This window comes from Lagopus leucura, unplaced genomic scaffold, assembly GCF_019238085.1.
Source record: "Lagopus leucura isolate 7727_CA_CO unplaced genomic scaffold, USGS_WTPT01 Super-Scaffold_100004, whole genome shotgun sequence".
In the NCBI taxonomy this organism is placed as follows: Eukaryota; Metazoa; Chordata; class Aves; order Galliformes; family Phasianidae; genus Lagopus; species Lagopus leucura.
The window spans coordinates 22,511,361-22,520,603 of NW_024962264.1; positions in this window are offsets into that span (position 1 = coordinate 22,511,361).

The following is a 9,243-nucleotide window of genomic DNA, read 5'->3' on the forward strand; positions in this document are numbered from 1 at the left end:
CAAAAATATTAAGTTGTGCTTAACAATTTCTGATTTATTACTAAACGTATATGCAGGCAGATGTGTTTTTTGCTTTCTTTGTTCTTTCTTCAGTAAGGTTGCATTGGAATTTCCTCACTAAAAAAATAAATAGAATTTTTCTATGGACATATGAATTTAAACTTCTTGTGTTGTAGCATTTGTTACTGACCCATTTCTTGAAGCTTCTTAGAGTTTGTAGGCAAAGCAAACGTAGTCACACCACAAGGATTGCCTCTTGGAAATTCAGAAGTAAAAATAAATAATAAAATCAGTTGTGTTCCTTTAGTCTACTACTGCTATACTCAACTATTTGCCCATAACTGTAGTAGAATTGAGCTGGATTAACTCTTTTCACTTGTGTATAAATCAATGCAACTTTTTGTCTGAAGGAATTACAAATATGTAAACTGTAAATTATGCTAAAGACTACTGAGAAGAAAAATATCACAATTAGAACCAAAATAATTTGAAAATGAAATGCATTTTCTGGATGTGTTTTGTATGAAAACAATGCGAAATGATCTTTTGGTATTCAAAATTACTTGGTCTCTATGCCATGTCATTGCAAATACTTTCAGATAGGAGCTCAGTTATGAACGATCCTAAACAAGTTAAGTTCTGCTATGTCATATATTTAAATGCAATGCTATCATTCCTAACTTGAAAATACTTGGCTTACATACTGCTATGTGTATGAGGTTCCCTGTAGCTGCAGTATCTTGTTGGGGCCTTGATGACAAGTGCTGAGCTGTGGGCTGCAATGGCAACAATGGAGCAGTACAGGAATCTGTGAATTTTAGATGAGCTGGGGTAGATCCACAAAGATTATGCTTACCCTGCTTGCTATAGTAAGAACATAACCTTAGATCACTTCAGCATCTTAAGACATGAAGTAAATCCTGAACACTGAAAAGTTTTTTGTTTTTTTTTTTCCTGTACATGTTGAGTTGTACTATGAGGCATAAAAAAACCTTAATCTCCATGACCGGAATACAGTAAAACCAATCTACTCAAGATTTCAGTATTTAATAGACTGATAAAAACAGTAATCTCAATGACAAGAATGTCAATATCCATACTCTTCTACTAGGAATCAGTGGAATTTTTCGAATTGTTTTAATTTCATAGTCAGTATTTATGACATGAAGATGGAAATTGACCATTTAATTTTTAACATCACTGGGGAGTAACATAGTGTTGTGATGGAAGTCGCTTTGATTCATGTCAGATAAATGCTGAGGAACCTCTGGTCTGGGTAGAATTGCGAAATCTCTTTTATACCTAGTCCCAAAGAGAACTTGGTGTTCTGCTTTCAATTTCCCTGTATTGCTGATGTCATCTGGGAATTAGTATTTAGATATAAGCTCATATTAGTAAACTATTAGAATTAACGAAAGCTGAAGGAAACAAATTGGGTAAGTGAGCTGAATACTATCAGCTGCTGTAAGTTTTAAAATGTAATATATACTAGTTTCAGATACTCAGACACATGTAAGAAAAATATTTTATTGAGGTTTTTTTAGTATAGAATGATTGCACAAAGTATGCTTGCAAACCTGAGTGATCTTAATCTTTTTAATGAAATATTTATGCTTCACGTTTTGGAAGGTGGGTGAGAAACTTCTAGACTTAAGGCCTTACAACAAGTATGCTTATTAAATTTGTCTGATGTAACTTCTATTATTAAAACCTGCCTTATTTTAATTTGAACAGCAGCTGACCTTGATCTCTCTGTTGAAAATAGGTGTGATTCCCTTGCCAGCAAATTAGTGAAATATTCTCTCTTTACAAACTTTATTACCATTCCAACCTGGGTCAGTTGAGAAACATTATTCTTGCATAAGCTAACTTGTTCAAGAAGAGATTCTATTAAAAGCAAACATATTTAAATATTTTCTATGTAGTACCAAAGCATTAACTGAATCTGCAAAATGGCTTGATTTATAAAAATGTTGTATTTAGGTGTTGTGTGTGAATATGCATGAATTTCCACAGGTGTTCCTGAGCCTGGAGAGGTCCACTTCAGCTGTGATGAATCCTAAATGGTTCAACCATGAACTGGTGAAAAACAGCACATTTTGAGAGCAGGCAATGCAATAGTATCCACACTCATGCCATAAATAAATGAAGGTTTTGCTAACTCTGGAAATGCAGTAGTTAGCCTTCTTAATAGTAATAGTCCTGGGATTTCCACATTAGCTCTTAGGAGATAATTTTTTTTTTTTTTTTTTTTCCCCCCTCTGTGTAAGGGAGTAATTTCAGCGTTTTAAAATATTCTGAGGTAGGTGTTGATTAGAGCTATAACTTTTGTGCTGTTCTGGGAAATGGATTTAGTAATTCTGGCCATCTCTTTCAGGATAATTTTTTGTTTCTAGTTCACATGCAGTGAAAAGGTGATAGGTGTATGCATGAGGAGAAGGAAAGTTTTCTTGCTTAGAAATAGCAGCAAGAATCAGTTGCTGTCTTCTCTTTTTTTTCAGTTTGTGTTTGTCCTCTACCAAAAGCAAACCTTATGTTTTGATGTTTCAGAAGTTATTTTGTATATTGGCTTTGTCTATCTGTCTAGCATGTATCTGATTTACTACTGCTCTTTGGAGTTCTAATTAAGAAATAATGCTTTTTCTTTTTGGTTCTCTGAATACCATTCCATATTTTTAGTTGGTAATAGTTTGTAATGGTTAAATTGTGAGTAAAGAGTGGCTTAAAGAAAACACATTTGTCTATGAATTTTTATTTGTCAGTACTTTATTACAACTTGTCTAAGGCTTTTAAAATATTGATCCCCATAATAGTCACAGGAGTTAAGTTGCTTTATAGGGTAAGTGAACTGCAAAAAGAGGATTATTTTTGAAATAGCAGGAAGCAAAAAGAGCAGATATTCCTTTGAAAATATAAGGGATCTATCACTCCTGTTAATGTTAGAAATGCTGTTCAATATACAAAGCCAAAGTTAACCTGGTGTAAATGATGATCGGTCTGCTGGTGATGGCAAGAGAAGTAGTCACATTTTCTTTGTGACATGATTACTTTATGCATCGTGTCATTTTGTAATACAAAGTGAGATTATGCCTGTGTATGGGAACTGCTGAGTCACGGCCTGAACCTCTGATTGATCACCTGAGGTGAGCCATGAGTCAGCCAGAGGAGCACAGGTGAAGGCAATTCACCTGTGCTACCGGAAGGGGTGGAGCCAGGCTCCACCCCTCCTGGACCTATTTAAGAGCTGGCTACCAGAGGGGAAGGATCTCTTCTGGAGATCCTCCTCTTTGATATCTTCTAGTGAGCTCAACCCAAGGGTAAGCTCTTCTACTTATTCTCTTTTGTGATCCTTGTTTGCCTTACTCTTTTGATTATATTGCAATTATAACATCTTGGTTATACAGCTTTGCCTTACTCTTTTGATTATATTGTAATTATAACATCTTGGTTATACAGCCTGGAATTTCCCTGACCTGAGTATAGGACCCTGTACATGACACTGTTGATATTCAAGAGGTTTATATGGACTCACCTTGCAAGACTGCAAAGGCCTCTCTGAGTGGAATTCCTCCCCTCCAGTCTGCTAAACCCACCACAAAACTTGGTGTAATAGGTACTCTTGTAGAAGATGCTCGCAATCCTGCTGTTCATGTCATCAACAAAGATATTCAACAGTTTCAGTCCCAATACAAACCCCTAGGAAATCAAACCCCATATATTTAGCTGATCGCTATATGAAGTCATTGAGTGCAATCCTTTGAGTGCAGACATCCAGCCAAAATCTATGTTAAAAACTGCTCTTATTAGTGAGATTGAACATTACCCTGCCACATCATAAAATGCTGCCCAGATCTTTCAAAATGTCTTTCTGAAATTGTCCCTTTGTTGCGTTTACATATGCATTTTCCTGGGGGTAGGAGACAGCTCTGGCTGAGGCCTAAATGATTAGTGATAGTGGAATTTCTCTTACCAATCAGTCTTGTGGATTTTAGGATGGTCTTGGCAGGCTTTTCCACAATTATTTTGCTGATGGTACCTGAAAAAAATGTAGGTTAGTCATTGATACTTATCAGAGAGAAAAAAAAAAAAAGGAAGAAAAAAAATTTTTTTGACAAAGAAAGCCTTTTAGCTGTAGTGCTGATAGAAGAAAGAAACTTCACCAAGTGGATAACAGAATGGCTATGGATCCTATATTAGGAGTAGTGTAACTGAAATAAGTATTGGAACTTGATAGCAACGATATTTCCCCTGGTTCTGTTAATAGCACATTTTTAAATGTCAGTTTTTCAGAAGCAGGTATATAAATGAAAAATCAGAGTAGATAGAAGGCAAGGCAGGTGAGTGTCACAAAACAGTCTACTTCATGTAATTCTGAGGAGTGTGCTGACTACTGAAACAGTAAGTGTACTACAGACTACTGTGTTACGGCAAAATGTATTCTTGTTTCAAAACTAGCTTAAAAACTACTGACATGCCTATAGAGTTGTCACTGCAGAATTAAAAATGTGAAACAGATCTTAGGTCAGCAGGATAACACAGTAGGCATATTGGACTAGATTTTGAACTCAGTTGTTCAGAAAGCAAATTTCACAAAGAGGTTGCATGGACAAGTCCCAGCACAGCAAAATTTCTTCAGCAATTTAGGAAAGCTCAGACTGTGCATTGATACGTGCTCACAGGAACTGTGGAAACTGTAAAGAAAAGATTTATCTCTTTGGAAGGATGATTGAAAATATGTCCTTGACCAACTTCTACTGATTATGCATTAGTAATGTCTGTGCTTGCCCCCTGCCAGAATTTGCAATGAGCTTTTCAAGTGGGTTAGCCCAAGCAGCTTTTGAGTTTAGAACAGACTCAAGCAAGGAACAAGAAGAAAAAATATGACTGGCAGACCTTAGAAGAAACGCCTGAGATGTAAACCTACCTTATATTCAGATTCTTTTTCTATACAAGTTTATGCAAGGTTGCTGTTGTGTAAGCTGTCTCATCTGCGAAGAACAATACCTGCCTGCCTAAGATTACTTATACTGAGGGTTTGTTACGATTTGTAAAAATGCTTTCAGAATTTACTGTTGCAAAAATACTACAAAACTTGTAATGTTATTAAAGAAAGAAGAAACTTATGGTGTGCAGGGGGAGGAAACAACATATGCTGGACAAATCACTTAGAAGAGCTGATAACTTTTGGTCTTTCTGATGGTCTGTTTTCACGAATCTTGCTTTTTTTTTTCTTGCTTTTTTTTTTTTTTTCAAAAGATGGAACTTACGAGATTGAAATAAGGAATTATAACTCTTACAACAAATAATGGACATTTTGTGGAGATTTTAACATGTGGCTGGCTTACATTCACATTGCAGAAATCTATTGCTTTGAGTCAAAGGTTAGGTTAAAGAACCTGAGCAAATTCTAATAAGGGAAACTGACCACCAATTATAGTGGAAAAGGAGAACATTTTCATTAAGTACTCTAACAGGAAAAGAACACTGTCAAGGAGGAATTTCCTTTGTGGAAATTACCTAGCATCTAATTGCAAAACAATAAAAGGAGATAAAACAACGAGGGGAGTCTATCAGATGCTATTCTTTGGCATGAATGCCAATTATTGTCTAGGCTTATATTTTTGTTCCTAGATGGAAAGTGCTAGGTGTCACTCAAGTTGTTTGGGGATTTTTTTATTTTGCATTTGCTACAAATAACACTGTGTAGTCTGGAAGAAAGTCTCTTCACATCTTTTGAATAGTGACTTGAGCTGGTCAAATTAGATGCTTGAAATGTTCTTGTGTAACTACTCATAGAATATTGTCAAAGCGTTTTGATGAAAGTTTGAATGCGGTTCATTAAGTGTACCTAAGAATTTTGAAACATAGTACTGCCTGCCAAATTCTCGTGGTCACCTAGATACTAAATGGTAAAGACTCTTCTTACATGCAGTGCTGCCATAAGAAAAGAGATCCTATGGTAGTTATTATTAAATAATTAATTTATTAAATAATTAAATTATTAAATAATTAAATTCTGCTTTATTTTCAAGCAGAATATATGATGAAAATGTTGAAAGTATTCTCAAAATAATCAAAGGGTTTGTTTCCAAAAAAATTTAAATGATATTTTAAAGTTATTGGATAGCACTTAAGCATACGTTACTTCCAAGTAACACTCCTGAAACAATTGTCTAACTTTGAAAAGTATGGACTGAAGAATCCACTGGGCTCACATGTGATTTGGTCTTTAGTTTTTTTATATGTAATGAAAACAATTAAAATTAGCTCTTGGTTTTGAACAAACAAACTCAGTGCTTCATAACTGCATTCACAGTAAGCCATTTTTTTTTCTTGCTATTATTGCTGCTTTTTTGTCCCTTCTTCCATGTAAATTGGAAATAATGTAAATGCAATACAATACTCTGAAGTAAAATATAAATTGTAAAATAGTGTAGCAAATTCAGTGTATGGGAATTGCTAAGTCACAGCATGAACCAATGATTGAGCACCTGGTGAAGGGATAGCCAGCCCTGGGAGTACAGGTGAAAGAAATTCACCAGGTTCAACCCCTCTCTAAGCCTCACTTAAGGGCTGGCTGCCACATGGGAAGCATCTTGTCATGGTTTTACGTTTTTTGGTTTTCAGTATTCCACATCATAAGATCACGCGGTGCACTGGGATTTCTGTATGCCTCCCTGTCACGGGCATAGATTGATCTAGTTAATTCTGCAACACATCTCTATCTGGAGATTCTTCCTTTTGGAGTATTTGTTGGGCCCTGTTCCTTGGGATAGGTAAGAAAAGGGGTCGGTGCTGGGGCCTGTCCTCTTCAATATCTTTATTGATGACCTCGATGAGGGCATCGAGTGCACCCTCAGTAAATTTGCAGATGACACCAAATTGGCTGGAAGTGTGGATCTGCCTGGGGGTAGCGAGGCCCTACAGAGGGATCTGGACAGGCTGGAGAGCTGGGCTGGAGCCAATGGGATGAGTTTCAACAAGGCCAAATGCCGGGTCCTGCACTTCGGCCACAACAACCCCAGGCGACGCTACAGGCTTGGGGCGGTGTGGCTGGAGGACTGCGTAGAGGAAATGGACCTGGGGGTATTGATTGATGCTTGGCTGAACATGAGCTGACAGTGTGCCCAGGTGGCCAAGAAGGCCAATGGCATCCTGGCTTGCATCAGAAACAGTGTTGCAAGCAGGAGCAGAGAGGTGATTGTTCCCCTATATTCAGCACTAGTGAGGCCGCACCTCGAGTACTGTGTCCAGTTTTGGGCCCCTCACTGCAAGAAAGATATTGAGGCCCTGGAACGTGTTCAAAGGAGGGCAACAAAGCTGGTGAGGGGTCTGGAGCACAGGCCATATGAGGAGAGGCTGAAGGAGCTGGGAATGTTCAGCCTGGAGGAGAGGAGGCTCAGGGGAGACCTTATTGCTCTCTATAACTTCCTGAAGGGAGGTTGTAGTGAGCTGGGGGTCGGCCTCTTCTCTCGTGTCATTAGTGATAGGACCAGGGGGAATGGTTTCAAGCTACGGCAGGGGAGATTCAGGCTGGACATGAGGAAGTATTACTTTTCAGAAAGGGTGGTCAGGCACTGGAATGGACTGCCCAGGGAGGTGGTGGAATCACCGACCCTGGGGGTGTTCAAGGAAAGACTGGATGTTGTGTTGAGGGACATGGTTTAGTAGGAGCTATTGGGAATAGGTGAACGGTTGGACTGGGTGATCTTTTAGGTCTTTTCCAACCTTAGTGATTCTATGATTCTATGAAAATCTTTCTTTCTTTAACTGGATCCTGACCGTTACCCTTTTTTGGGTAACTTAGAACCAGTTATCTGCCACTGCATTTCCTTACGGTAAGGAATGTTTTTTTGGCAGGGAAAATGTTTTTTTTTTTTTTTTTTCTTTTAATGATGTATGTGAAAAGTGATAATACTTGTTTTTCATTTGGGAGGTTGATTGAAAGAATATTTGAGTCTTGCATTTTTAAAAACTCAAAACTGTACTCCACTGTCATTTAAATTCGATTTCCCTAGTTGTAGATTTTTCAAACTGAACTTCATACCAATAATCTTTTAATTGCATTAAAGATTTTGCTGCTTATTTTTCTTGGAGGATTATCATCACTGAAGTCATACGTAACAAATACGTGAAACTATTGTCTTTGTGTTCCTGACAAATGAAAAGGAACATTTTTCTTATGGTCTTCAATAAATAGTAGTTGCCATCAGTCATGCTTTTAATTTCCATCTTAATCTGGTACCCTTTTCTTCTAGTAGAGAATATGCACACTGCCTGTGCTTCTTTTATTATGATTTCACAGTATAATAAACATTCATTTCCAAAGGCCCCTTTTCTTCTCTGCAAATTATTTCCTTCCTTCAGTGCTTTAAATCCCTCTTGGTCTTAAAGTTCTTTGCAGTTTTTTCTCAGTGCTTAAAAAAGTTTCTACATTTTTGTATAAGTTACTACATCTTTGTAAGGTTTTAAAATAAACCAAAAAAGAAATCAATTTCTAACAACCTTATCCCATCTAATGTATTTACCTATTAATTATTTTTGGTCATGCAACAAATTTAGAAATTGCTGAAGCAAACATTCAGTAATGGTGGTTGAATGAGTTCTGAAGTCTTTCCACTCTCTGTAGCATTCAGTTTCTCTTGCACATGAGAATTGTTAGTAGAAAGACATTTGTATCATAGAAGGTGGAGGAAAAACCAAATCAAACAGTAAACAAATTCCAGAATTCCCGAAGTCTTCCTGTGGCATATTCAACCTTTAAATCAAGGAACAATCTAGAGACTACAGTGGAAGGTGACTTTGTTGACTTCAAATAGATGAATGGGCAGCATAAACATGTGTGTTTGAATTTTGACGCAGAATGGAAGTTTGGTGGCTAAAATTCAAAGCAGATGTCTTTTTAGATTGAAGTTATTAAGTTGAAGTCATTACTTTGCTCAAACCTGGAGACTAAGATGGAAAATGGTGTTTGTGTATGCAGAAAACTAAATTTCTTTTTCCTTAAATTAACATTGTTAGTTAACGTGAAACTTAAATGTGAAATATAACAGTGTTAAATTATAGAAAAAAAAGTGCAGTTAAACAATTGCAATTACTGAATTTATATGTGCCTGTTTTGTTTGGCTCAATTAAGCTAATTATTACTGTTGAATAGAACTGACCTTTATGTTGGTGCAGAATTTTTTTCCTATACACTCAAATAGAATCTCATTTTCTTTGCTTCATCTGAAAAATGTCTTC